Source organism: Haliaeetus albicilla, chromosome 13 (assembly GCF_947461875.1).
Source record: "Haliaeetus albicilla chromosome 13, bHalAlb1.1, whole genome shotgun sequence".
Lineage (NCBI taxonomy): Eukaryota > Metazoa > Chordata > Aves > Accipitriformes > Accipitridae > Haliaeetus > Haliaeetus albicilla.
The window spans coordinates 33,090,504-33,114,431 of NC_091495.1; the positions used below are offsets into that span (position 1 = coordinate 33,090,504).

The window sequence follows — 23,928 nt, forward strand, 5'->3', positions numbered from 1 at the left end:
CTGCTTACATTGACACTGGGAGTTAAAGCCGCAGCCTGAAACGGCATTGCTGTTGCAGGTGGAACTCATCTGACCAACTGCAGACTGAACATAGAGATGAATAGAGATGAACACCAAAAGACTCTCTTTCACTTCTCACACTATAAGTGAACCTAGAGCCAATAGCTCAGGGGTAGTCATGTACATCTAGAGATATGCAGGTAAATTACATCCACAATACCTGCACAGCTCCCTCCATGGCAGTCATTCCAGAGCAAGGGATCAGCCACACAGGTGAACTAAAGACATAGGACTGAAGAGCACCACCTGAGTCATCCAGTCAATGCCTCTCAAAATGCAGAAAGGCATGCTGCGGATTTGCAGTCCTGTGCGCTGTAGCTCATCTGCCCCCTGGGATGCTGTACATTTCCAGGCTTCTCACAACAGACTCTAAGTCTGTGCTAGAAGACCAAATGCCACAATAATTGTGTCACAGGAGGAGAACAAGAGAGATCAAGGGCATTTATAAATCCTCCTGGCTAGCAGGAGATTTGCTGGGCGACATTTGCAGACGCTTCCGGACCATGCACTATGCTGCAGTGGAAGACAAACAAAAACCAGCAGTCTCTGATGAGCTAATCTGGAAGAGGGTTGCTTCCCCATTCCAAATCTGGTGATTAGCTCAACCCTGAGCATCCGAACAAGCGCAGACAGCTGACAGATGCTGATATACCTTGAGGACCACTGATGAACCTTGCGTCTCTTAGTGACCATGTGTACAACCTTAGCTGACCCAACACAAAGTGAAAAACTCTAGCTTAAATCCCTGTGAAAAAAGATTAAGGGGTTCAGGAAAAAGTGTATCGTTCAAGAAAAATGTCAGCCCTGGAAGTATAACCTTAATTATTAAACTATACTGGTCTAATTTTACTCCTATGATTTCCCATGTACACAGCAAGATGATCTCCAGTGGGGGGTTATATTTTTCTTTTATAAACAAAGGCTTTGCTTTGTAATGTACTGCTGTTTGGCACAGTCTTTGACTGTATAAAAGGCAGATCTTTAAACAATGTGCTGTGATCTTATCTGCAAGCTGGAGGATATATCATCAATATAATTTGTGGCAGGATATTTGCATAGATGTGGTGAAGTGTGTTGGAAACTCCTCTGAAATCACACAGGCAAAAAGGAGACAGTATTAGCTTAAATAAGTGAGGCTGTCAGCTTAACAGCTCCATGAATATGTGGTCTTTCTAGAATAGGAAATCACAGTTTGCAGGTACTTAAAGCCAGCTAAGAGAAAACAGGCTGATTGTGATTTTCTGTCACTAACATACTGGATCACACAGGGAACTGATAACTATTTACAGAGAGTTTCAGCTGTTCACAGGTTCGAGTGTGGCTCTGTAACTCCATCACTGGTATCCAAAGGCTGTTCTTGGCCCCGGAGAAAGGAGGGCTGAAGGGCTTGGCCCCAGAGAAGGGAGGCTGCTGTTCTGAAGTCGTTAGTAGGCGAGAGGAGGCATTCTGCAAATGACAAGTGCCATCACAAACAAAATTAATTGGTTCCTCTGCTGGTATTCTTGAAAGGATGAATGGACATTGCCAGTGCTGTTCAGGAGACCAAGCTAAATTATCATAATAGACCCTTCTGGCCAGAAATTCTGTGCGTCACTGAGAGGTACTCCTTTTGCATCACGGTCAAGATATGTATTAGTATAATTTAGAGACCAACTGCAGCTCATGGTGTCAGTGAGTCTACTCATACTGTGGGTGAAAATGTACTTCAGGTTCTACAGCAGTAATTCTGGCCACTTTCACATATTCTGTGTTTGCTTGAAGAAAATAAACTGTGCTGTACTGTACATAATAAAGGGCTTCTCTTCCTGAACAGTACTTAGAGTTGTAACCTAGCAAGAATGCTAGGGAAGCTGGAAACATCAACTTTGCCCAGACAACCAAAAACTTTCCTTTATATTGTGCCAGTGGTTGCACCTTCTGGAGCCCTGATGCAGTAACAGGATGTGCGAAGGCTAGAGATAATGTAAAGCTCCAGATCTGGAATTGAAACTTCCCCAGTGTGAGAAGTGTTGGTGTTGGTCATGCTCCATGTCTAGCTGCTTTTTAAGTTGCAAAAGATTTCCACTTCTAGTATAACACCCTGTAAAAAAAGAGCATGCACTGACTTCTCTTGTTAAAATTCCTTTCAGTTTCTTAGTTTTTTTTTTCCTTTTATTAGTTAGGAATGGTAGAGGTCGGTGGAGCTTTGTAAAGGACCTTTTCAGCAAGGGTGAAACATATTAATCATGCTGCAAATCCTGCCTGCTGGCTGATGGGGTGCCTCTCTGTGCTGGGGTACAGGCCTGGGGGAGCTGTATGCACACGTGGGCACCTGATGTATGGGTTATCTTGCAGGAATGGAGAACAGCTGAGAGATGAAAGAGTGAAAAGCAACAAAGTTCTGCCAGATGCAAAAAGTAAATGAGCAGAAAAAAACCCAAAACTATTCATTTTCGCTGTCACTTTCTTTGTTACCTCTCCGGACAAGTGTGATATCCAAGTTAACCACATTGTCCTTTTTTCTTGTCCTTGATGTATTTGTATCTTTGCATTTATTGTTAGGTTTTGTCATGTTATCAACTTCTAAGAGTGGTACACCAAATCAGATGTTTCTGCTCAAAGCTGTAAGTCTCCAAATAGGACGAGTGAATTTGGTTTCTTCCCTAAAAGTTCAAAACGTCCTTGCTTGCTCCTAGGGTCCTCCATGGGCTGCTATTCTGGTTAAATTCAAGAGCTTGGTTCCGGAGTCTTTGCTCCATGAGGGAGATCAGGCTTCTTCCTTTGAGAGCTTGCTCCTGACCTGAATGACAAAGAAACTGAAACAAGGGCAGGGTGAAGCTAGGGAAGGTTTGCTCACTGATGTAGCTCATTAGAGGACTTCGCTGCCTTGCTACTGAGCCTTTTGGTTCTGCCAAGTTTCTTGATGAGAGCTGCAGGAGTAACAATAGAAAAGTAGGTCAGGAGTAGATCTTGTAAATCTACTCAAAGGGCCAAGAGCACATTTTGTGTAGAAGAAGAAGAAAAGAGAGAAAAGAAGAAAAGAAATAGGAAGATTTTAGGGTGAAGAGAAGAACAGGAAGGCCAGAAGTTTAGGTAGGACTTTGTGTGTGAACCATGATGTGTAATTATACACCTGATTACAGATTGCTTTCTTATAGTGTCTGAAAAATTCTCCAGTTTCTTCAGCTGGGCTTTCATTAACACTTCTGAATCTCTTATTCTGCAGTTGCTGTTAGCACTAAGGCCAGCCTGCCTGCCTGCCTGCAGGGATTTTGACTATACAGTGGGTGAGCAATGTGCTGGCCTGCTGTATACACATTTCAAGTGTGTAGTTGCACCCCTACTGAGACCCAGGGAAAAGCAACAGCAGAAAAACAAGAGCTTTTGCAGGATGGACGGTTTCCTTTGAAATGTGGTAGGCATGTGATTTCTTTAAAGGGAAGAAAATCAATGGAAGGATTTTTTTAGGTTGGAAAAAACACCATCCCCAGTGTTGTCTTTGGGAGTGAACTTTCAAAACACATCTCGGTTTGGGCAATACCCGCTGCTTATCCAGCACGCACACAACGTACAACTCGACTTTTTATTCAGCTGAACTTTTTGCCATGCTGGCAAAATTTCTTACCTATAGCTGGTGCCATGAGTTTTTTCTGTTTAGGTGTAAAATCCTAGGAGGTTTCTGTAATACGCAGTTTAACCCACAACACACTGAACTGTAATCTGATTTTAAGCAAAATCTGACTGTGGCTCTTTCAGCACATCCATAATCCCAGCTAGCTTCCAGCAAATATTGTATACATCTACATTATATATGTATTTCTTCTGCTTTGTGTTAAACCTTTTGTTGGCTGTTAGGGTTTTTGCCATGCATTTCTTTTTGAGTGCTTTTAATTTGTTCACTTTTGTTTTCCTAGCAGTTAGAATACAAGTTTAAAAAAGCATGTTAATGTGATACACCGTTTCAACTGAAGTAAAAGCCCTTTAGCATACACATTTACTGAAAGTGGGACTGAGGGAGGAACAGGATTTATTCTTACCAGTGTCATTCTTTCCTGTGGAAATTTCCCCTTAAAAATGATTTTGCATTTGGGACAGCTTCCTGTGGATCGAGCACTTTCTGCATTTGGTGGTACAAGCCAGGATGTTTCCCCACCCTCAATCAAACTGAGTGCAGTGCTGCCTGCTGGTTTTCCCCTATCAATAATTAATACGTCAGTTGATAGGCAATGAACATTTTATAAAGGCCATTTAAACAAAACAGAACAATGTCTTCATATATCAACGAGAAACTTTTTCATCTCTCTTTTGCAAATTCTCTCATTTTCCTTTTGAAAGTTGGAAACCTCTGCCAAGAAAACACAAACGGGAGACTCTTTGTTATCATCATGACACTGAGTTTTGAAGGAACACTCTCACCTTAGACAACTAGATTTCTGCCTGAAATGTTTTACCTCAGTGTTATGAGGACAGCATGAAACTTACTGAACGTTTAGGGGATACGTTTCTCCTTGTTTTTCACTTTTACTTCCTCCTTCTGACAGTCTTTTTTCTCACTACTTAGCCTCAAGGGTTCCCTACAGCCCATCACTGAGCTCCCTGTCCTTGTACAATGGGGGCACAGGCCAGTTTTAAACATACAGGTGCAGAACTCCAGAACGTGTGCAGGAGTCACAGGTGTATTGCAGTAAAACTGTTTTGAAATTAGGGTTGGGTTTTTGTTTTGGTTTTTAGTTTATCTGAAAATCTTGGTGGTTACTCTTTAGACAACCCTATATTTATCTGGAAAATAGGTCTGATGTGGACGGGGGTAGTTCTCACCCACAGATTCCCTCCTCCTGCAGCTGCATGCTACAGCGTGGCCTGGAGGCCTCTGTAAAGGCACAGGGAAGGAGCTGGGAAGTCGTACACTGTGGAGTTAGTAGCCCACAGGGAGTGGCAGTGATGGATAGGAGCTATTTATATTTTGGGCAGTGACCACAAAAGTCCGCTGCGGAGAGGCCTGGGACCACTGGCTGTACTTGCTTCTGCACTGGAAGAGTCCCCAGGGAGTAGCACACCATGAGTGACCTCACACAGCTGGCAGAACCGACCAGCCTTGTGAAAATCTTCCTGCATATTCTCACTACTACAAGTGACAAAAAGCCTATTTATTATCCTGACAAAATGTTCTCTGCTCAGGTGGAAGTCTGAAACACTGAAATTTTTGGCCTTCGTCTGGACTTGCAGCATGGCCACGAAGTTACTGTGTGCTGTTTCCAGATTGCTGGAGGTATCTGACCCACCTGCCAGGTGCCTTTTGTTTCTGTTTGCATGCCCTTGGTGTTGAGCTGTTTATGTGTTGTTGTTTGGTCCACTCTCAGCATTCCCGTGGGCAGTGCTGGTACCTGAGCTGAGTCACGGGTTGGTAACAACTGTCACTGGCTGAGGATCTGGCCCATCATATGCTGCAGTGTCCTGGCAGAAAAAAGACCAATAAATGAAACGCAGTATATAATCTGCACTTTGCAATGATGGATTTAATGAATTTATCTCTTAGCATTTTATGCTTGAGTGTTGCATGCTTTTCAAATCAAATGTAACACTTTCTGAGCTACATCAGACTCTTTTCCATTTTTGTTATGTTCCATGTCTTTTCCTCACACCATCTTTCAATGGCTAGCATTTCCCAAGTGTTTTCTAAGGGAGCTGTATAATCTTTTGATTATAGCAAGTATATAATAGTTGATGCAGTTTTACATAATTTGCTGTTTGTAGTGTACATTAACTTGTACACTTGTGCCTTACCGAATAGATTTTGTTTCTCATGGAGCTCAGTACTGGGTTTTAGTTAAAGAAAAAACTGAGTGTCCCTTATCTTTCTCCCTCCCTTTTGTAATTATTATTATGCTTAATTTCTAGGTCATTTTCAACCAAAATTATGTGGCAGGCCAGTGAGGAGTTAAGATTCAGATAAAGCAGAATTGATACACCAGTTACTATTTTGGGGATAGGCACAGAAATATTTGGAATGCTATCAAGCAGTTGTTATGGTCTTTTAACCCCTCTAAGCTGGGAGCTACTTGGGTAGGGGGAGAAAATGAGTCTATCTTTTTTTCCCTGTAAGTCGGATGATGCATGTATATGGATTGCTTACTGATATGATTCAACTGTATGAGCAGAATAACAATGATCTTACTGTGTTCTCATAGGAGTATTTCTCAAAGATTTCCTATATACCTGAATTTTGTCCCCCATCCCATTGCTCTGTCTTTTAATTAAATTCTACCCTGAATTGATTACATCTAGATTTTCCCATGCGGCTGTAGAAGTGAATTTACTTCTATTCTTCTATCTGTAAAGCTTGTTGTTCAAATCTTTTCTCTCTCTGTCCTTTTTTTAAAGAAGATTTGCTGATTGCAATTTGATTACCTGTTCAGCTTTTTACAAATTATGTTACTCTAATTGAAGCCTAGAAATAGAAATCCAATAAATGGCTCTAAAAGTAAACCTTAGAAATGTTTGATTTCGTATTATTCTATTCTGTTCATCTCAAGATTCTGTGTTATAGTAGACGATACTTTTTAAGCCTCTGTAGAAAATCCTGAATTAAAAAAACAACAAAGCAGAATACTTGCATTTATTCGGTAGCTCTCCTTAGAGACTGCAAATGTGGACAGATGCTGAGTCTATTGTAATTTTCTAAATAAGACCACTGTTATCTCGGTGGAAACCAGGACTTTTAGAGTCAGATTTTCAAAAAAAGCTCCTAAGGAGTTTAGAGGCATGAGTTTCATTCAAAGGCAGATTTACACCAGCCAGAGATTCCTTTTATGTGGGGGGTGGGTACACACGACGTTATCAGAGGGAAAAGCAAATTCACTTTGTATATGTCTCTGAGTGAATTTTGCTTGTGGGCAAATCTGGCTATCTGCAGCAGAAACGTGATATTCTTCAGCACTTCAAGCTGTCCTGAAATCTCACTTCAGCATTAAGTTGCGTGTAAACCCTTGTCTGGTTGGAAAGGCTTTTCTTCACAGCATGCTTTCCCAATGCCGTGGTCCCAGCAGCACCGTCCCCAGCAGAGTGTGTCCCACGTGTTTCGCACAGCAGCATTTCCCTATTAACCGTGTGCTGTGGGACACCGTGGATCTGGCTGCTCTCTGGCTGTTCGCCTTTCAGTCCCATGCTCCTCTGTCTTCTGATGTATAGTACAGAATCTGTGTACTTCGCTGCAGCTTAACTGATTTACTCGTGTGTCACCCAGGCCCCGTAATGCTGTAAAGGCTGGTTAACATATATATGAAAGCCATGGCTCACCACTGTGCTTTCTGTGACACATGCTCTTGTCAAAGGCTTTCATCACACAAAACCATTAAAAAGTCATGACCGCTACTGAAAAGATCCAGAAACAGGACTAACAAGTAAAGAAATCAAGAAGCAACCCCCCTTGGGTTTCGGATGGGGAGGGGAATCTCTTGGTTTAGTCACTTTTCATTTTCTGTGCCTCCTCAGCGCATGGTGCTAAAGCACTTAATGCCTCACTGGGCTCACACTGAAGGCCTCTTGCTGCCAAACATCTGCAATCAGTAGCTGATCATTTGGCTGGGAAGTCAAAGGCAAGACACATGCAATGCTGAAACCACATCATGCCCTTCTCTGAATGCCACAAAGCTGCAGGAGGGGCACCCGACAGTTCCTTAGGGTATACAGTAAGCTATAGGGTGCATGTTTGTCTTACGTGTGGTCAACAGTTAAGTACAGAGAGCCTCTGTGGAAAGTATCACGTCCCCCAGGATCAGAGAGAGCGCACTACCTGTTGTGAAAATAGGATGATGACGACAATGCTGCTGCAGCACACTGAAGGCCAATTTGCAATATGTTGCTCATATTGCTCACTTGAGCAATTATTATAATCTGTTTGCCTGTAAATGCGCTTTCTGTTGTTATATCATTAACCTTAACAATGTCAGCGTGCTCCCCATATGTGGTTCCATTATACAACTTCACGGGGTAAGAGCGCGGAACACGTCTCATACAGGGAAGAGTGTTCAGAGCCCAAGCTTTACTGATGCCTGAGGAGAACAGCAAGTCCTATGGATGGAGCCCGGTGGCGGAGAGGTGCTTGTTTCGCTGCAAAGGGAAATGGGAAGCTGCTTAATCTGCTACTGCCTGATTGTTGCGGGGGGAGGCAGATTTTCTGCCAGAGGTGTGAGTCCTGGGAAAAGGCCACGTCCTTGGGGAGCGGTGGTGTCCGCAGGGCAGTGTGGGCAAAGCAGCCGCAGGAGCACGTGGGAGATGTTTGTTTCCTCTTGTGTTCAGCCGCATTACTCCCGGTTAGTACCTGTGGAAGCGAGAGAGGAGACGAACCATGTTTTCAAGGTTTTGTGCTTTTCAGAGTGCTGTGAATGCGAAGAGGTTGTTTTGAGGCTATTAGTCACTTACACGTATAATAGAAATAAAAAAATGCAGACCAGCAACCTGAGACTGTTCTCTTCTGTGCAGAGGTCTGCTTACATGACTCAGACTATATATAGTCTTTAGAATCAGCTAAAATGTAACGCAGAATATGATTTGTAAACATAAGCTTCTTTCCTCTCACAGCTCACAGTATAGCAATGAAGTGGGTATTTTTTTTTCACTGAAGTACGTAAAAGCTTAATACTGGTTCCTGTACCTCCAGATAAAACAGGTTGGTCATTTCCAGTGGGACTATTGTCAAGAAGGTTTCTATGTAAAGATGGCTATTATTTACTGTATTCAAGATGTCTAAGTAGATGTAATAATATGTACTTATCTAAAGGGCTAGAGAACACTGGCCCTTTAAATGAAAGCTATGTGATGCTGAAGGATTTAAGACATTACTGATCAGCTGTCTTTGGCTAATAGTGTAAGACATGGGACTGAATTGCTATCTGAAGTGCAGCAAGGATGCTTTGCACCCATGCTGCAGAAAATAGTGTCCTTTCATCAGCCATACTCCAGCAGCCTCCGTGGAACTGCACAGAGTCTTGCGTTTGCACCTCCGGCTTGGGGCTTGCCTGCAAGTGCCTGCTGGGGGATGGCTGGGGTACTTGCAGCTGCATCTTACACTGTTTGCAGTAGGGGTAGCCACTGGATGTTTTGGGGCTTTCTTTATGCCTCTGTGGCCTTTCTTTCTTACAACACAGATCCAGAGCTGGGAGAAGGGATCTCAGCCTGGCTCTCTGCTTCCTACATTTTGGAGAGTGCCAGATCTTGCAGTGGATATCATCTGGAAAAAGCAGCTCAGAGGAGGATGCCCAGATTCATTCATTCAATGTGCTGTGTTGGCCCTAGTGGTTAGTGGTAACTGATGTAGGAGTCGCTGATGGTCATTTTGGACAGAAACATTCAAGCACTGTGAGGATGGACTGCAGGCAGACCTCTGGGCACGATACTGCCCAGTTTCCTACTTTCACTTCTGCCTCTAAGATGTTAATGATTTTTCTTGGAGCATCTGCATAATATTTCCAACATATGGAAGATATGTTTGACTTAGTAAAAAGGGTTGCAATAGGTCACCCATTCTACATAGACTTTGTTGAGAATCACTAGCCAAAAGCTGTCTCTAGTCACAGCTTTTGGGAGTTTTATGCTGGTGTTGGACAAGTGTCAGAAACCCAAAGAGCAACAAACTCAGGCTGTGGTGGGGATTTGTTCTAAGGCCACTCCATGTCTGACACACGCGCTCTGGTGTCTTTCTTGTGCTTGCTGTGTCCGATTTGTTACTGCCCCAGTTGTCCGCCCCATTCCTTTGTCATGGTTTATCACCAGAAAATTAAGTGGTGGTGGGCTAAAAAAAGAGACCTGTAACCATGTCAGGTGCTAGCACTGGTATTTCAGTGCAAACTGCCCTTCGCTCTGGTTTACTCTGCAGGATCGCAGGCCAGGCGAGGGGAAGTACAGCAGAGGACAGGGCTGAGGCAGTTTGTCCTGGTTTGGGGAAGACTCTGTCCTCTAGCCCAGACCTTGGCATTAGTCTCAGCACAGTTTCTATCTATCAGCACACTCTCTTCTATCCAAACACATGTGCAGAAATAAATTCAGAAGATTTAATTGGCCTTTCAGCAGGCCAGTCACTTAGCATTATCATCAGGCAGTTGACCATGGGCATGTTTGCCAGTGACCCAAAGGAAGGCAGAGTCCTCTTTCTTTCTCTCGTTTAGCTTCCTTCAGATGGATGCTGCTGCTTTCATGCCTGGGTGCTGCAGGGGTCTGGGTGACGCCGCTTGGTGCGGGGCTGCCTGAGAGCAGGAGGACCGACGGGCCTGGGCGAGGCAGCATGTCCCCCTCTGCTTAAAGCCTGCCTGATGAGCACTACTCTTAACTCCATGCTGTTTCTCTTATCAGTGGAAAAGGGATTATTGGTGAGATTCTCAAGGCTGACTAGAAGACTGAGCTATATAGCTGCCATTGAAATTAATGACAGTTATACGGCTGAACCCACTGGCTGGCTTTGGGAGAGCCAGCTTCTCCCTGTCTGTGCTTGTTTACTGGAGAGCACTGTTGTAAGAAGTTGCAAAGTAGCCGAGGATGCAGTAGTATTCAGTTGCTGCAGAAGCTAAAGAGAATTAGATGCTCTTTTTTTGCCAGATCCCCAGCTGCCGTAAACTGGCTGCTCTCTGCCAAAGTCAATAGAGCTATACCAACTTGCTCCAGCTCAGGATTTGGATCTTTCAGGCTGTATCAGAGTATCTGCCATTTCCCATTGCAGGCAGGTGAAACACTAATGAATATGGAAAAAGATCTTGCAGTCAGGGGATTTTAATAAATAAAAACATATTAACAAAAATCAATGCAGGGTCTTGCTCCTGTCAGCATTTGTTGTTTCCCCCGCCCACCCTATTCCTTCTTTGTTCATTGTGATTGCATCTGCATCACTATGGTAACTAATGAATGATTATTTAATTTACCAATCTCTGGATGTGGCAGTTTAGTGTTTAAAATATTCCAACACTGTCATACACATATGCACAAACACATACAGTCTGTCACACAGGAAATACTATAGGTGCTTGGTATTCTTATTTTAAGCTAAATCTGTTTACCTGTCTCTTCAAATGGGACGTGAGAGCTTTATCTGCAGTGATGATGGCCACAAGCTAAACAGTATGTGCAGATAAACATAGTTGTATTATTTCATGTTTACTGTCAGTTTGTGTCAGCTGTCAGCCAGCACACCTGAAATGAAGGCAGCACCATTTAAATCCCAGAGGATTTCTGTGCAACTCCCAGGTCTTAAGAGTTATTGCATGTTCACAGGAAGTTTTCGGAAGAAAAATGGTATCTTATGTTTGTAAGAGCCAGTTTAAAACAGTTATGTTGGAGGAGTGAAAGGGGAAGAGCAACTGCCACTGGCTTTTCAAAGGGATGGTGAGCCTTCAACCATCTGAAGTCTTCAAGAAAAGGATAAGTAATTGCTGGAGGAATGCTAGGGCAGCTACATGCTCTTCCTTGGGGCTGATGTAGGCGGGGACTGTCTGGAAAAGGTAGATCAGCATCTACTTTCATCATGTTTTCTCCCAGCTCTCTACCTATTTCAGTGCTTTGATGAACTGGAGATTTTCAGGAGATCCCTAGACACCCAGGTGCGTTTTTGCTTGGAGGGGACTCAGTTTTATTCTATCCTAAAGAATTGTGCAGCTGACTTTTAATCTGCAAAGCGAATACTTTCTCAGTAGAATATATTCCGGCTACATGTGAAGCAGGTAGTGTTAATAAAGTTACTGGTTTCTTTTTTTTTTTCTGTGACTGCTTGAGGAAATGCGGGTGAAAGAATGAAGGGACAAGAGTGACAATATACATCCAGGCATGATACGCTCTTATGCCTGCTGCAAGAGAAGTGACATGTTTCCCTCCTGGAGGTGGTGGGACCTAAGACCTGACCATTTCAGAGGCACCTTGTTCAGGGCTTGGGGAGGCAGGTTTGCCTGGGCTTGAGGAGAAGGAGGAGATTTCAGGTTCTCTGGGAAGACCTGTGAGAAGTTTAATGCTACACAGTCCTTCAGCTCTGCTCACATGGCAATACACAGCAAATTGGACTGTGCAGCTACCTTGTTGGCCACGGGCTGCAGGAGGTAGCCTGCTTCTTTTGCCCATCCTTTGAGCCATCCTGGGATGCTCAAAGGTAAAAATTCCAGGCTGCATGCAGGCAGTTGTTCCTGCCTCACTTAGTTGTACATGTATATATGTATATATGCAGACTGTATTTGTAATGGCACAACTCAGAAACAGCTGATTTGCATAGGTGAAGCTGAAATCTGCTGGGTACACTGCACTTTGCCCAAACCCTGGCCCCAAGAGCGGTTTTTGACATGATGGCTATGCTCCATTGCGGTTTCATATCTGAAACAGCAGGACCAAGGACTCCTAAATCATGTCCTATTGTTGATATATAAGTGTGCAGTGATCCAGATGGGTAGTTTTATTGCTGGTTACATGAAACAATAACTGGTTGTATGATGGCCCCCGGTTAACCTGTGGTAAGGTGAAAGCAGGGGCACTAGACTAGAATGAACTGTTACATCCCAAGGTTGATTTAAGGCTAAAATGCCACCTAGATCCACCCAAACTGTGAAACTGTGTGGTCCCTCTGCAACAAATGTTTCATGTCATTGCCCATATCTGGAGCAGGCTGCTTTAAAAAAAAATTCTCTTTCCTGAATCCTGATCCCCCTGAGCATGAGTAGAGCCCTGGTAAAGAGACAGGCAAAGTATAAACCCTGCAACTTCTCAGCTCCTGCAGCTCTGTCCCTCTAACTCCACGTTAAACCTGGATATCTGCTCCCAAACTCCAAGGAGCCTCATTTAATCTGGGCTTGCTTTAGAAGCCCCTACATTTCAGGACGTCCCCATTATGTGCTGCACTGCTGCTCACCTGGAAGCTATTGAATGTCCTAAAAGAAAATTACAGCCATCTTACAGGGATGAGTCATCTCTAACAGCTGGGTGAGAGATGATTGTCTAGTTGTACACAACTTTGAGGTTTAAAAAAAACCAAACCCTTTTCTGTTCCGTATAGGGCTGAAACCACGTTCCTTCTGTTCTTATGGGGAAAAAAAGCAGAAAGAAAGAAAGAAAGATCCTCACTTAGCATATCCAACAGTTCATTAATCAACGCACATCAGGTGAAAAAGATTCAACATTGCTGGCCTCCTACATTCCAGAAAAGTGCTCTGACCACAGAAATATCAGGAATCCTCTTTGCAGTCTTCAATTTTTTTAATGCAAAATGGAGCAGCGCCAACCTGTGAAAGTGAGAGGCTGACTTTGGTAGGTAGTTAATAGCTTGGTGATTTATAGAACCTGCCTAGTACACAGGGGTCCTAAGTTCAGGTCTGTGAGAGCCCAGGACTTTAGGCTATTGTCAATTCTAAGCCTTTCTCGGGTTTTGACCATAAATCACACCCTAGAGATGAAAAATCATTCCTGACAAAAGTTCTGGCAATGCTGCTATGTTTCCCTGCAAAACACTTGTTTCAGTCACTTGCTACTTTCTGATAAAAAAAATATTCATTGAAGAACTTCATGAACTTATCTGTTAAGTGTTTGGCACCATTGGATCTTTCAAAGAGCTCAGAAAAATTAAATTAATTTTATTGTATTTTGGATTGCAAAGTCTTTTGGGGGGTTTCCAAACACCTGTTTTTTTCAGGGTGGTACATTTTATATGGCTTGCTAGTATCTGATATACGTTTTTTATATTTTAGTTCGAGGACTTTGGAACAAGACCCTGGTGCACTGTGTAGTAAAAAGAAAGAGAATTTCCAAAGCTTGAAAAATTTACACTTCCATGTGGATGAAAAATGAGAGGAAATAGCTATTTTCTCCCATTTTTAGTAGAGCAAATTAAGAGAAATCTATTAGAGTACTTGATGCCACAGAAAGGTTTGGGGCTGGCTGATGACAAAGCATAATTTTGGTGGCTTTACTGAGATCCACGTGACCAGATTAAAAATTGCATCTACTGTAAAAGCAGAGAGGCTGTTCTAGTGTCTGTGTGACTTCCAGCATAGCATAGACCTGGGATTCCCCTGCTGACCTGGTTGGGAAAGGAGAAGGTGGTCTGCTTTTCTCCTTTCTAATGGGTACCATTTGAAAAGTCTAGCTCTTCTGGCTCCTAAGCAAGGTGTCCTACTTGTTTTCTCACCCGAGGACTCTCCCCTGCCTTCAGAAGAGGTCTGCTCAGAGGGCTCCTGCATGGGATTTCTCAGCTCTTAAACAAATGAGAAAGGTTGATGAATCTTTAACAAATCCTTCCCTTCAGCTGTTTGTCAGACTGAGGAGATAAATAACACTGGCAGTCCCATCCCAAGTGCTTTTGCCCAAGACAAGTCCTATCTCAGCTACTAACAGAGAAATGGCATTTTTTATTTTGCCAAAGAGACTCACTTTAACCCATGATGGCTGCAGCCCATCATCTGGGATTTGTGTTCCTGATTTCAGCAGATGGACACAGAGCTGACTGAGGGCTATAAGACAATACTTGATCCTTACTTTTATGAATAAGCCTAGCAAGAAAAAAGACAAAAGCATAAAGATAATTTAATCTGTTTGTCTGCTTGTGGGTACTGTACCAATGGGGAAAAAATCAATTTAGAAAGACTAGTGAGGATGCTGTAGGCAGACTGAATTAAGGAGAGAGAAAGTGTAGTCTTGGTAGTAACACTGTAAGCACTGACCAGAAGGATATTTCAAAAGGACTGTCTGCTCTTTGCATGCAGTGGATTCAAGGGGAGAGCATTTCCTTCTCCCCACACTGAGACCATCTCTGTGCTGAACAGTAGCAATGTGGTGCAGAGATGGCATCATGCCTCAGCCCTGCATATGGAAAACATGCACGTGGCTTGTGTCAGCCAGGTGTTTTAGTGCAGATGCTGTGTTGCCCTGTACTGGCTGTACTTTTGCTGTCTCTGGAGCTAGTGCAGGCATCTCTGCTCCACACCTCCATGCACAACGGAGGCATTTCCCTGGAGTTGAAGGAAAATCCCTGTGGGACTACAGCTTGCATTGCTCAAGGGGATTGCCTGCATGTGTGCATGGGTATATGACTGTTCTGTGTATAACTAATCTGTTTTGTGCCTTGAGATCAGGACTGAAGAGTCTGTTTAACATCTTTGTCGGTGACACGGCCAGTGGGATTGAGCACACCCTCAGCAAGTGTGCCGAGGACACCAAGCTGTGTGGTGTGGTCGACACGCTGGAGGGAAGGGATGTCATCCAGAGGGACCTTGACAGCCTTGAGAGGTGGGCCTGTGCCAACATCATGAAGTGTAACAAGGCCAACTGCAAGGTCCTGCACACGGGTCGGGGCAATCCCAAGCACAAATACAGGCTGGGCGATGAGTGGATTGAGAGCAGCCCTGCAGAGAAGGACTTGGGGGTATTAGTGGATGAAAAACTGAATATGAGCCAGCAATGTGCGCTTGCAGCCCAGAAAGCCAACCGTATCCTGGGCTGCATCAAAAGAAGTGTGGCCAGCAGGTCAAGGGAGGGGATCCTCCCCCTCTACTCCGCTCTCATGAGAGCCCACCTGCAGTACTGTGCTCAGCTTTGGGGCCCCCAGCATGAGAAAGACATGGACCTGCTTGAGTGGGTCCAGAGGAGGGCCGTGAAGATGATCAGAGGGCTGGAGCACCTCTCCTATGAGGACAGGCTGAGAGAGTTGAGGTTGTTCAACCTGCAGAAGAGAAGGCTCTGGGGAGACCTTACAGCAGCCTTCCAGTACTTAAAGGGGGCCTACAGGAACGATTGGGAGAGATTCTTTATCAGGGAGTGGAGTGATAGGATGAAGGGTAATGGTTTTAAACTGAAAGAGCGTAGATTAAGATTAGATATTAGGAAGAAATTCTTCACTGTGAGGGTGGTGAGGCAGGTTGCCCAGAGGGATTGTGGATGCCCCATCCCTGGCAGTGTTCAAGGCCAGGTTGGATGGGGCTTTGAGCAACCTGGTCTAGTGGAAGGTGTCCCTGCCCATGGCAGGGGGGTTGGAACTAGATGATCTTTAAGGTCCCTTCCAACCCAAACCATTCCATGGTTCTATGATTTCTGTGCCATTGGTTTCTCTCTGGATTTGAGAAAGAGTGAGCTCACTAGCTTACATATTTTTATCTTTACTTAAATATGCTTAAAATAAATCTTTTACTTAACTATCTTTACTTAAAACTCCAGTGTTCATGACTAGCGTCAGCATTTTTAGTTAGTTTTCTACTCAGGAAGCACTGATACAACATGAACAAGGGCATAAAGGTCCTTTTACTCTCTGAGTACCAGCTAGCAGAGCTAGTCTTTGTGAGCTTCTGAAGTAGCCAGGTACACAAGAGAGATGAGTACACTTTAATGTTGTTCCTCTCAAGTGTCACCTTGGGGTGACTTCTTACTTATAAAACTGCTTGAGGTTCTCTCAAGCTAAGATCGCTCCAAGGCAACACTTTTGATCAGGCATGACAGTGAAGTACATCCACCGAGGCATAACGTTGTATGTGTCCTGCACAATAAATAGCAGTCAGATACAGGGACAAGCTGCAGCAAATCACTGCGGGCTATCACACAGCACTGCCGGCTGTCCCACGGGCATCCCGTGGCAGCCGGGACGCACTAGTGGCCTTCCCCAGTGCCAGCTGCCAAACTGGGGTGCAAGTTTCAAAGGCAAAAAGAGCAGCGTTCTGAAATGCTGGTTACATTTTGTCTGTCTCTTGGACTTTCTTTTATTTCTTAACACTTCAGCAAGAAACAGCTTTGCTTTGCTTTTCCCCGCCCGTCACTGGCTGTCTATTATTGCCTGGTGTGAACATTTTCAGTACTCTTTCTTTCTTCTTGCCAAGTACAGTAACAGGGGAAAGGGGAACAGACTTACACTGGTGGCAGTCTCTCTGTGCCTCCGCTTCTTTGCAGAATGGGGAAACGATGCTTCTTTTTTTTGCCATTTTTTGCCACATCGTGTTGAATTGCCACTCTATGCTGAGAAAAAAGAGACTCATCGTCGTTTTCCCTTTTGCCACCAGTGGATTGTAATACTGCAGTGTAAAAGCCTGAATCTGTTTCCAAGCTGATGGGAAAAGGAATGTACTGGCAAGCCAGGATGGTGTGTACTGAGCACAAATAAGGGTCAATACACAGTTTAAACAGTATATTTAAACACGAGTTTCTGTCTGAACATCAGGAAACACTTTTTTACTGTGAGGGTGACCGAGCGCTGGCACAGGTTGCCCAGGGATGTTGTGGAGTCTCCGTCTTTGGAGATATTCAGAAGCCACCTGGACATGGTGTTAGGCAACCAGCCCTAGGTGACCCCGCTTGAGCAGGAGGGTTGGACGAGGTGACCTCCAGAGGTCCCTCCCAACCTCAACCCTTCTATGATCCTGTGATCATGCACTTTAGGCTGTTATAGCTATAGTTCTGTCAGGTCATAAGGGAGATAAGGTTTGTGAGTAGAGTAGTATTATTTTTTAATACACCAATAGTATTTTTAGGAAAAAAATGGACAGACTTTTGGACATAAGCTTTCATCATGTTCTATGTGCCTAAAATCTTGGGTATTTTTTTAAGTACGGTGGCTGTTTTAATAAAAGATGCTGACTTTATCCACAAAATTGTTTTGGCTTAATATAAACACATGCATACAATGCAGATCCTGATAGCCCTCAGAATTAAGGAGAAAGGTAACTAATTCCTTTGTAACTTATGACTGTGAGCCATGATCAGCAAATGTGCACCCAGACCAGAGTGACCTCTCCCTGATAGCAACAGCTGCTTTTTCCAAAGGAAAGCCCTGAACATTCAAATGTGGAAATGGAAAGTCCTCAGGAAACAGAGAAAAAAAAGGGGTGTTCATTGCCAGTTTGAGTCAGTTTATCAGACAGTTGCTTTTAGTTAATATAGTCCATTATGCTGAGACATAAATGGTCTGAAGGAATAAGGAAATTTTTAGCAGAATTGTTGGATTAGGCTTTTTGAATCAGCTAAGTAGATCCCCACGACATAGATGTGACCAGAAAGGTACTCCAGTGAACAGTATGAGTTACAAGCATGAAGGACTTGCAAGATCTAAGCAAGTGACATGCTCAGTCATCAACTCTGCAAAATACGTAGCAAAGCAGGGGCTACATCGCAACTTCCAGATCAGTGCTGCTGGAAATTGCCTAACCTACAGCCAGTCACTGGAGTCTCCGCTTCCTCAGCCTTGCCATGTAGTTCCATACCTACCTAATGTATTTCTGACACATTTCCACAACGTTTAAATAATTTCTCCTCTCAGATATGACCAGTTTGCCAGAAACTGATGCCTCCCCCCAGGTAAAGCTGTGACTTGGTGCCAAAAATTATTGACTTCAGGGAAACGTACCCAGAGATGCAGAGGTGTTAAGACAGGAAAAAAAGAAAAAGGTAGAGGGGCTATTTCATGGCTTGCAGATTGACTTCTTTAATGACATTTTCATTAACAGTTCTTTCTGCTAAATGCCATGGGTTTCTCCCTTTACAGCTGTCTGCATTAATAATGTGTGACTACTGGGAAGTGATTTACATAAAACACGCTTCTCTCATTATAGACAGGAGCTCTGTGCTGGGCCAGAGAGAGAAGGAGAAGGAAAGTAAGTGCATTCTGTAAATGAAGGGCAGTTTCCTATGTTGGGCCATGAGTACCCGTGAAAAATCTCCCTCCCCTCCACCAGCACCCTGGCCTGAAATGTTTCCCAGCTCAGAGTCCATAATGCATCCAGGCAAATGTTTTTACACAGGTCTGACACAGAGTATTGTGGTGGAAGGGCTGGGATCAGCTGATGCAGACCAACGCTGCAGAGAAGGTGTAGATGGGAGTAAACTCAGTTTCCCCTGAAGGGCCTTTTCTGCATGTTTTGTATCATTTTTGCAGTGCAAAGCAGCTGGGGCCTCTGATCACAGCCTTCTGCATTTCTCCAGCTTTAAGTGTCATAGAAATAGGTTCATATTTTGTGGTCTGTCAAGTTCTAGACAGACACCATTGTGAAACTAGAAAACAGAAAATAAAATATCACTTTTTTCTGACTTAATAAACAATGTTTATTTAATTTCTTCCTAAATATGACTGGGAATTTACATTATGGCTTTTTTTCTAAGTTGGTTACAAAGCAGCCTGGACCATTTGTTGCTCAGTCATCCTCTGCATGCTTTTTTGTTACAGTTGAAATTGTTTATGGTGACTCATAAAGAGATGTACAGCTTCTTCCCACAATGTTGCAATAAATTAATAAGAAACATACTGCTGAGACTGTGCTCTCAAAGTAGATTCCAGTTAAAGTAGCTACCAAGTGAGATGTGAGTTAAGTTGAGCTTTCTGAGAGTTAGTGATCTAAGCTGTCCAATGCATGGTTTCGTAGAAGGAAACAGTGACCTCCAAAATGGCTCAGCTCTCTTGTCTAAGCCACCTATTTTCAGATGAGATTAATTGTTTTCTGAGGGTTCTTATCTCTCTCCATTGACTATGGAAAAAGATACAGGTGACTTAGCTTAGATCTGAAGAATTTCAAAGGTAGCTTGGTAGTTTGAGGGATTTTTTAAAGAGAGGATGGAATGGTTTGGAAATGGAAGTAAAGCTGACATGAGATTAGTTTCATTTTAAATTTTCATTTATAGATATAAATAAAATATATACACTTAGCACATTTTAAAGTGAAACAAAGATAAGATTGTCCATAAGGAGTCCTTGAAAAGGCAAAAATAATCATCTCTTGCCTGTGGTGGACACTTAAGCCGTCGAAATTATGTTGTAGATACAGACGAGAACTTTGATTTCTGAAAAATAACATCTTAGACCACTGGTAAGTTACTTACAGGAAAATAAGGCATCATTTGTACATAATTAAGTAAACCCTTTCTGTTTCTCATATCTCCATGGAAATAGGTTTGTTGTTCAGCTCATTAGAAATAAACATTTTGCTGGTACTTCCAACAGGAGGACTAGCCTGCCAATGCCATTAAGGATCAGAGAAGAAATCAAAGACTTTAGAAGAGAAGCACTTTTACTTCATGAACCCTTGTTAATTTGATAGTTGGAAATTAAGGACAGTGGATGAAAACTTGCACTGGCACCTGGATTCATCTCACAGAAAGTGCCAGTAAAAATTCAGTTCATGCTTTCTAATTGATAGATTTGATGTCAGAGTAGTAAGGAGGGCAGTCTTGTGTTCTCGGTCATGATGTCTTCTGTGAAACTACATGCAGACCAAAGTGATTTGTCCACATTGGTTTATTTGCTGAGTTTGGGCTTGTAGTACTGCACCCAAACTATCCTTTCAGCAGAATCAATTATAAAAAAAATTGTTTCACATTTTGCCTTCCTTTTCTTTACCTAATTTCTACATCAGCTAAAAACATTGAAATCTGAAAAGTAAAGTATCCCTGATTTTCCTGGGGGATTGTGCAGATCAACGTTTCTGGGAAGTTGACTGAAATGCAGCTGTAAGCTTTTGATTCTTTAAAAAGCCTTGATGAAATGTTAACAGTTCTTCTCTATCGCATCTGTAACAAAGTGGGAAGATTAGAAGTGAGTTTTGGATTCAGCAAATCATATTGTTGTCTTTTAAATTAGTTCTGCTGTGGGCATGGTGCCTGTAGTTTGCTTAATCTGTTAAACCTTTCTTGGTAAATTAATATTTTGGACAATGATGAATATAAATAATTTACATCTACAGCTTTCATGTTGCATGTTCGCTGAGCTGGATTTGCAAAGGCATCAAGCCAGGATGTAATTCCTGGCTTTATTAGGTTATGAAACGGAATCTAGCCAGAAAATATAATGTCCTTAAACTATAACATCAGCAGCAACAGACAGACCTTAATGCTGCTGGACCTAATGGAATTAGATTTCATGTATGCTTAATGAATGCAAATGCCACTTAATTTTTACAGCTTGAGTTGTAATACATTGCATGTGACACATCTGCTACTGAAAAAAATATTCAAATGTGTGATTCTTACACCCAGTGTCCAATTTCAGCACTGTAAAATGTATCCTCTTAGGGAAGAGGGACTGGAGAAACTTGCCAGCAATATTACTGCATAATTTAAAGCAGCCACCAAAGAGAAATGTTAAAATATGCACCAGGCAATTACAAGCCTTGTATATGTTTTTATTCTCCTTTGCTGCTGTTCAACAAGGAGTAGTAAAGAGATTTAGAGCAAGTGGCAACCATAGCAACAAGGAATTTTCAGTTCAACCTGGTGCTGTATAACTTCTGGCAGAGAAACACATTTCAGGACACTTTGTCAAGTGTTGATTCTTCCAAAAGATATGTGCAGCGCTTTCAGTTCTGCCTCTCAGGCACTGGTCCCACAGAGATACGTGAGAGCCAATTTCAGTGCAAGCCCAAGCAGAAGCGATTACAATCGGGTTACGCCAGAGCTGGTCATGGTACTTGTTCAGTGGTGGTCCTTTGGGTTTGTTAATTATCAGAGCTAGTAAGTCCCATTCTGCTCTCTGTGAGAGAGAAGGGAAATAGATGGGATGTGGAAGAAGGTCTCTATCCCTTACCAGTCCCCTGCTCCATCCAGCTGTGGCTGTGAGAAGTGCCAAGCAGAGCTTTGCTCCTCTGACCTGGTCATACTGACTACCCTGCTGGGGACGGGGCACAACGGGCCCCTCAAGCAGAAGTTCCTCAGGAGTGGTGATTACCAGAGTGACTGTGTCCTTAGACTTTTGTTTGTGCTTCCTGGCACGTCCATTTTGCTTGCAGGCATCTAGGTGGGCCACTGACCCTGAAAGCAAGTCAGTGAAAATTCAAAGGCAGTATGGGTGGTATGCAGAACTCAATCATGTACGCGAAGAGCCCAGTATTCAGTTGAGGAGGGCCTGGGGGGTTTTCAAAGACAGTCCAGTGTTTAGTCACTGTGCATTTGACAAAATTGCGTGGGTATGCATTATATTCAAGATTATGGCAGGCATAGTAGTTGGGAAGAAGTCTGCCTACTGATCACAAACTAAGCTGTGCAAAGCCAGAAGGATCTGGGACTCTCACTTAGGTGAAGAAGTTGACCTTCACAGCTAGATGCCAAAATGAAATGTCCATTGCTTCTTGTGACAAAGGGTTAATTTGCACAGTTAATTCTGAAATGAGAACAGCAGCAAGATGTCAGGACAACAAATGGTATGCAATTTTAAAGATGAGATCAATGTTATTCCAGAGAACGTTAGAAACAACTGTCATTAAATGTCAGTTTTTTTCTAACTCTATTGGAGGCAATCCTTCTACTTTTCTGTATAAGACAGAGCTGTTCTACACACTGACTTAGAGCAGCCTGAGGGCTTTTTATTTTTGTTTGATGGGCCTGACACATCCTCCAGTAGAGGTACTGAGGTATGTAAGCCTCTTACATTAATAGTCTTGTTTTCGTTAACCTTTCCTCGTGGTCATCTTGGGAAGATACTTTGCATGCCCCAGGTCTGCAGATCCCAGGCTGAAAGCCACTACATGATGAGGTGCCCCTTGAAAGTCCCTTAGCCAGGCATTAATTCTTGTCATTGAATAAGCAGCTCCATGCTTCCAGGGGTAGCTGGAGTCCTTAGTCACTAACCAAGGAACTCCCACATTTTTACAAGGAATTTGCCGATTGTTTTTTTCCAGACATGCAGAGTTGGGGATAGGTCGCAGAAATGATGCCTGTAAAGTACGCATCTGACCACTTTATCTAGCACTGCTTTGAAGGTTACTTATCACGAGATGCTGTGATAGCGCATAGATCTCCTCCACCTCATTACACCTTAATTTGGGATCCTGAGACTATAAAATTGTTTCGTAAATTATCTGGAAATAGCTGTGGCTGACTCTGCATCCTGGAGGGGGAAACCTATTGCCTTTTGGCAAGACTTATGAAGTTACCTATGATCAAGGCAGCACATTCTTAAATACTTTATCTCTGATCGCTGTATCAAGTTACAACAGTAGGAAGTAGAAGAAAAGTCTTGCCAACGCTTAAGAATATAGATGTTTAGAAAGGAGTGAATTAAGTGAGGCAGAAATCTAGGATCTGCTACTTTCATTTTTTTTTCAGTAACACCATTTTTGGACAGCCTGGGATAAAAAAAGCAGAAGGTGGGTAGTATTTGAACAAAGTTCCTAGCAACTATTGCCTTTGTATTGTGCAGATTGTTTTCCTCCACACACATATTTTGTTTCTTGCATTGAGGCACTTAATGCATATCCAGCAGAGTTATACATCTGCATAAATATTTGATAACTCTAATTGTGCAGCCTACACCATACTTTGACCCTTGGGCATGTAGTGCAAGTAAATGTGCATACCACCGTATAGAAAATGTTAAGGTGATCAGGGAATGTGTGAGATTGCCTGAAGCATCAATTTAAAGCAACAGCTCTATTTGTGCTGTTTCAAAATCAGAGGAAAGATATGTTCTTGTTTCATAATTAAAGCAAGTTACTGTTAAATGATTTCACATTATTTGTTAAATTAACATGAAAATCATCAACTTCTCATTGTCACTTCCATTATAAACACCTGTCCTTCAAAAATCTTTCACATGTGAAAGAATCTCATCTTTAGAAATGTAACAAGATAAGAAAGAGGTTTGGGGCATAGGATGGTCTAAATAAATACCATTCTTGTTCTTAGCAAAAGCATTGTTAGTCATGGATTTAATTTATCTTGAAAAGAGGTGAACTATAATTATACCTCCTAGAAATACATACTGCAGGATTTCTATCTTTTATTTTCTGCTAAATATAATTTAAAAACAACAAAAAAAGCTGGCTATTTTCATTTTTAAAAAGCTGCCTCTGAATGTGTGTCAGTAGACTCTGTTCTTCCTGAATCATTGATAAACTGAAATACTAATGTTGAGAAAGAAAAATCTCATTTTTTTACTTCCTGCCCACATCCATCTTAAATGCAGAGAACCTG

At 42.7% G+C, this 23,928-nt stretch overlaps 2 long non-coding RNA genes across 2 annotated transcripts in view; both read left to right on the forward strand.

Annotated features, from left to right (window-relative positions):
* The window catches only part of LOC138688658 (uncharacterized), a 34,881-nt gene that overhangs the window by 8,761 nt on the left and 2,192 nt on the right, over positions 1–23,928 (forward strand). The window contains exon 2 of the long non-coding RNA XR_011327543.1: positions 18,585–18,626. This is a non-coding gene — a long non-coding RNA (uncharacterized lncRNA). The remainder of the gene's footprint in view (positions 1–18,584; positions 18,627–23,928) is intronic.
* Positions 1,898–6,476, forward strand: LOC138688853 (uncharacterized). The gene is made up of 3 exons (XR_011327659.1): positions 1,898–3,132; positions 5,218–5,328; positions 5,938–6,476. It is a non-coding gene; the product is annotated as an uncharacterized lncRNA (long non-coding RNA).